The sequence below is a fragment of the Musca domestica genome, unplaced genomic scaffold, assembly GCF_030504385.1.
Source record: "Musca domestica strain aabys unplaced genomic scaffold, Musca_domestica.polishedcontigs.V.1.1 88, whole genome shotgun sequence".
NCBI classification, from domain to species: Eukaryota; Metazoa; Arthropoda; class Insecta; order Diptera; family Muscidae; genus Musca; species Musca domestica.
The window spans coordinates 2,267,150-2,273,370 of record NW_026712428.1 but is presented as its reverse complement, the minus strand read 5'-3'; positions in this window follow the sequence as shown (position 1 = coordinate 2,273,370).

Below are 6,221 nucleotides of genomic sequence, written 5' to 3'. Positions count from 1 at the left end.
TGTATCTTCTGTTATTTTATATTGAAAGGATTTGATTCTATTATTGAATCCACTCCTTACTAGCATCATATCGCTATTTACACCAGAAGTCGTTCCTTGTTTCATGCCTTCAATTTTATTTTGTTGTTGGTTTGATTGTTGTATCTGTTGGTGTCTCTGCCATGTTCCTGAAGGTTGTTGATTCACAGCTTCATTTTGCAGCTGATAAAAATTTGGGTGATACACTTCATAATGTAATTTTGAAGCCCACTTGTTTGCCAACATTTTCTTACATATTTCACAAACTTTATGTAACATCAAATGCTTTTTAAGTGCAGCTTTAGAACTCAACGCTTTTGAGCAGAAATTGCATTGGAAGCTTTCCATTGTAAATACGTTTCAATGTTTTTCTCACTTTTAGTCTATTTTTATAACTTTATAACTTTCGTTCACTTTTCACTCTGAGTCTCTTTTTGGTTTTGCAGAAAGTATTGAAAATCACTTATACACTGTAAAAAATCACTTTTTACTCAACTGAAAGTGGAATATAGATTCCTTTTATATTATAATTATACCTCGTATTGACAATATCATGTATTATTACGTTCGTTTATTAAAAGTATCCCAGAATGCAAGAAAATGTCCCCCTCCGCCTTTTCCTCTTGTATCCAAACATTTCGTAAACACATATTTGTTCCTGTCATTCCCCTTTTTACTCCTAATCATAGTTGCATAAGATTGCGAAATTCATTATGCTGTTTATCATATTTCTGTCCAATGGTTCTTATCAAAAAGTGTTCGCCTCTTTATTTTGGACGCCCATCAGTCTTTAAAATCATACAAAAACATGCGTCTGTCTCCTAATACCGCTGACCATTTTTACCGATACAATTGATGCATGTATGTTGTTGTTGTTTGTTGATATTCTCAATATTCCCTATAGTTTGTTTCCCATATTTGTCGATTTAACATAAACACATTGGTATTGATATGATCAGAAATAAACATAACTGCGTCTGTCTCTTCATTCCGCTGACCATTTCTATCGCTAACCATGCTGTTGATGTTGTTATTCCCTATATTTTGTTCCACATATCTGTTCCCCTTTCCCCTTGTAAACATTTCGGTAAGCACCGCGCATGCCCACATAGTTTGGCATCCCTAATATTCTTAAACCGAACGGACACACACACACGCACACGCGGACAATAAGCTTCTCATATTTTGAATCCCCAACCTTTTTATTTTCTGCACAAAAGGGTAAATCATTGTGTAGATCATGCAATTCTTCCGGATACTCAAGGTCTACTACGTATATGTATCCAATGGTAGAATTATGCATGAATTTAAGAATTTCTTCAACATCTGTTATTGCCTCTTCAGGTTGCAATCATTTAAAATCTCCTTCTGGAAGATACTGTTTCATTGCCCAACCATACAAATTATTGGCATCTAAATATAATAAATAGTGTGATGGTGAATTTTTATCATAGTCCTTCATATACTTGTTATTTGCTTTAGCTAATCTTTTGGTACATTGAACTAATCCTCCTCTGATACCTTTTTTAATAACATTGAACATGTTCAAATCTCTTAGAAGATCAAGTGTTATTTTTGTAAAACGCAGCATCGCATCAAAAGACAATCCTGGTGCAGTATAGTACTGACATGGATCAAGTTTATGAACCCTTTTACAAGATTTTCTAAAATTTTCAAATACATCTGTTAATAGGAGCACATCTGTCTTCAAATATAGCTCCATACAGTCTTTCAATGACTGACAATTAAATGTCTCCCACACACGTTTTGCATGCTCATAATCATCTATACTACAACTGGTATTATGTAAATTACTATAAAATTTTTCAATGGGTGGAAGAATTGTATCATTTAGTTTATCAAAACTGTCTAAATATTCATAGCAAAATATTCCTTTCCGCCTCATTAAATTGAATTGATTATCAATGGGGAAATGTGCTCTAACTGATTTCAAATCCGCATCTTCCAAATTGTTGGCTAAGGTTTCTAAACTTGCCGCCATGAATCTGAAAGAATCTAAAAACCTGTATTCAAGTTCCCTACCATTACCCATATCAACAACATGTGATACTGAAATATATAGTTCTTTATTTTGTGGAATTATATTAGTTTTCTTACTAGGGGTGTATTTAATTAGTTCTTTTATAAAAAGATGGCAATCGTATCCAGAAAAATTGTGGAATAAAATTGGAATGAATGTTGGAACTGTATAATTTATATTGCACTCTTTGTGTGCAGCTCCCCTATACCGACCCGTTATATGACAATGATCATGAACCTTATCACTACCCAATTCTTTGTCGCAAATATGACAAATTTTTGCATTTTCAAATTCTAAAATTTGAGATGGCGTTAATGGCGTAATTGGTTTTTTAACACTCAAATACGTATTAAAAATTTCCCTACACTTAGAATTTAACATTTCAACAAATTTTTCTGCTGCATCCCTACCTGTATATATAAATAATTCATCTAAGTTACTATCAAAATTACATTTTACATTAAAACTAAAGGCACAGGGTAAATGCTTATTAATAACCATATCTAAATTGTCTACCTTTTTTAAAACACACTCAAATCAGCATATATAACAAATGGAACATTCATTTGTTTATGAAAGTTCTTAAATGACAACGTTGATTTACCTTCTTCGGGCATTTTTGCAATAACTTTACTACACAAATCCCGATGACGCTCCATAAGATCATATTTGCTGATGTAATATAAACACTGATTGCAAATGTGTAAACGCCTTCTGCAATTCGTTAACTGATTATTTACCAACCTAAAATAATAAAAAAAAAAATAATTAGTATAATATTTAAATATTTGTTATTTAAATGTAAAACTCACCTAGATAACGATTTGATTAGAATGTAGTGAGATTTTCCATCGTTTTCTAGTAGCAGCAAGTTAACATGTTTGTCCTTTTCTTGTTTCGTAATATAATAAGGTCCAACGACTGATTTTGAAGAATACTCATAACCAAAAACGTTTACACTAAAGTTAGGATTTTTTTCTTCAAACAATTTTATATACTTTAGTTCCATCGGAAATTCTATTCCTTCAAAGTTTAGTGTTAAACCATTTTGCAACGTAATAATAGATGAATTAATATTATCTATGGCGTATGAAGAACTTTTTGACGGATTTAATGGTTGTGAAGTTTCCAATGCCGCTATCAAACACCATTTGAAACAGTAAATGTCTCCATTATAAATATTGATACAGACTCTTTTATTTTTTAGTTCTTTAGGTGTGGGTATATATTGGGAACCTTTTATGGGTGAATGCTTGTTAATGTTGATTTTCAAACTGAAAACCTTTAACAGGGCCCAACCGGAATCCCGTTCTTGGAACTCGGACATCTTCGTTTTTATGTAATCAAAATGATCATTTAATATATTGTCAATGTTATCAGCTCTTTCAAGTTCCATCATTTTTGAGTTGTGGTATATTTTTTTTAATTATTATGTTCTCGTTACAAGGTTTAACATATTCTCCACCCAACTCTAAATTAAATTTGATTCTGTAATGACGATTTAGTGCTTCCTGAAGTTGATTAATAAGGGATGCTTTTGCTCCCTGAAATATTAAATCAACTTCTATTGTATCTTCTGTTATTTTATATTGAAAGGATTTGATTCTATTATTGAATCCACTCCTTACTAGCATCATAACGCTATTTACACCAGAAGTCGTTCCTTGTTTCATGCCTTCAATTTTATTTTGTTGTTGGTTTGATTGTTGTATCTGTTGGTGTCTCTGCCATGTTCCTGAAGGTTGTTGATTCACAGCTTCATTTTGCAGCTGATAAAAATTTGGGTGATACACTTCATAATGTAATTTTGAAGCCCACTTGTTTGCCAACATTTTCTTACATATTTCACAAACTTTATGTAACATCAAATGCTTTTTAAGTGCAGCTTTAGAACTCAACGCTTTTGAGCAGAAATTGCATTGGAAGCTTTCCATTGTAAATACGTTTCAATGTTTTTCTCACTTTTAGTCTATTTTATAACTTTATAACTTTCGTTCACTTTTCACTCTGAGTCTCTTTTTGGTTTTGCAGAAAGTATTGAAAATCACTTATACACTGTAAAAAATCACTTTTTACTCAACTGAAAGTGGAATATAGATTCCTTTTATATTATAATTATACCTCGTATTGACAATATCATGTATTATTACGTTCGTTTATTAAAAGTATCCCAGAATGCAAGAAAATGTCCCCCTCCGCCTTTTCCTCTTGTATCCAAACATTTCGTAAACACATATTTGTTCCTGTCATTCCCCTTTTTACTCCTAATCATAGTTGCATAAGATTGCGAAATTCATTATGCTGTTTATCATATTTCTGTCCAATGGTTCTTATCACAAAGTGTTCGCCTCTTTATTTTGGACGCCCATCAGTCTTTAAAATCATACAAAAACATGCGTCTGTCTCCTAATACCGCTGACCATTTTTACCGATACAATTGATGCATGTATGTTGTTGTTGTTTGTTGATATTCTCAATATTCCCTATAGTTTGTTTCCCATATTTGTCGATTTAACATAAACACATTGGTATTGATATGATCAGAAATAAACATAACTGCGTCTGTCTCTTCAATCCGCTGACCATTTCTATCGCTAACCATGCTGTTGATGTTGTTATTCCCTATATTTTGTTCCACATACCTGTTCCCCCTTCCCCTTGTAAACATTTCGGTAAGCACCGCGCATGCCCACATAGTTTGGCATCCCTAATATTCTTAAACCGAACGGACACACACACGCACACACATTGCCATACTCAAGGTCAATAAACACAGTTTGTCGATAAACACAGTTTGCGAACGGAGACACACACACACACATAAACACATACTTTGCCATACTCAGAACGGAGGATCACGCACATACATAAATTGCCATACTCAGAACGGAGGATCACACACACACACACACTATTTGTAAACAAAAGCGCACGTGTTCACACCTACACGGACGGACAGACGATTTGTTTACTGTAATTTGATACTTTAATGAGTTGTTGACCATTTTAATGACTTTTGGCTAATCCTTTGTATTTTAAACCATACATCCATATTCTACTCCCCCAAATAACGGTTCCTCCCGATACTCGGTATTTTTATGATTTTAGCGAATGTATTCCCCAGAATTGTTTAAAATTTGGTATTTGAAGTTCGCAATGGATAGTGCAGCCGAAGACAGGATATTGTCTGTGCAGATCCACGTCTTCGTAGAGCCCCCATATAACGGTAGCTCCCAATATTCGATATTTTGATGATTTTAGCGACATTTTTCACCGGAATTGTTGCAAATTTGGTATTTCAAGTTCGCAATGGATACTACAGTCTAGGACAGAAAATTGTCGGTGCTGGTTCACGTCTTCTTATAGCCCTCATATAACGGTTCCTCCCGATATTCCGTATTTTGACGATTTTAGCGAGACTATTCACCAGCATTATTTCAAATTTGGTATTTGAAGTTTGCAGTGGATACCGCAGTCTAAGACAGAGAATTGTCAATTAACGGTACCTCCCGATATTCGGTATTTAGATGATTTTAGCGACATTATTCACTAGAATTGTTTCAAATTTTGTATTTGAAGTTCATAGTGAATACCACAGTCTAAGACAGAGAATTGTCTGTGCAGCTCCATGTCTTCGTATAGCCCTTATATAACTGTACCTCCCGATATTCGGTATTTGACGATTTTAGCGACATTATTCACCGGAATCGTTTCAAATTTGTATTTGAAGTTCATAATGGATAGCACAGTCTAAGACAGGGAATTGTCTGTGCAGGTCCACGTCTTCGAATAGCCCCCATATAACGGCACCTCCCGATATTCGATATTTTAATGATTTTAGCGACATTATTAACTGGAATTGTTTGAAATTTGGTACTTGAGGTTCGTAATGGATACTACAGTTTAAGACAGAAAATTGTCTGTGAAGGTTCACGTTTTCGTATAGCCCCCATGTAACGGTACCTCTCGATATTCGGTATTTTGATGATTTTAGCGACATTATTCACCGGAGTTGTTTCAAATTTGTGTTTGAAGTTCATAATGGATACCACAGTCTAAGACAGGGAATTGTCTGTGCAGGTCCACGTCTTCGAATAGCCCCCATGTAACGGTACCTCTCGATATTCGGTATTTTGATGATTTTAGCGACATTATTCACCGA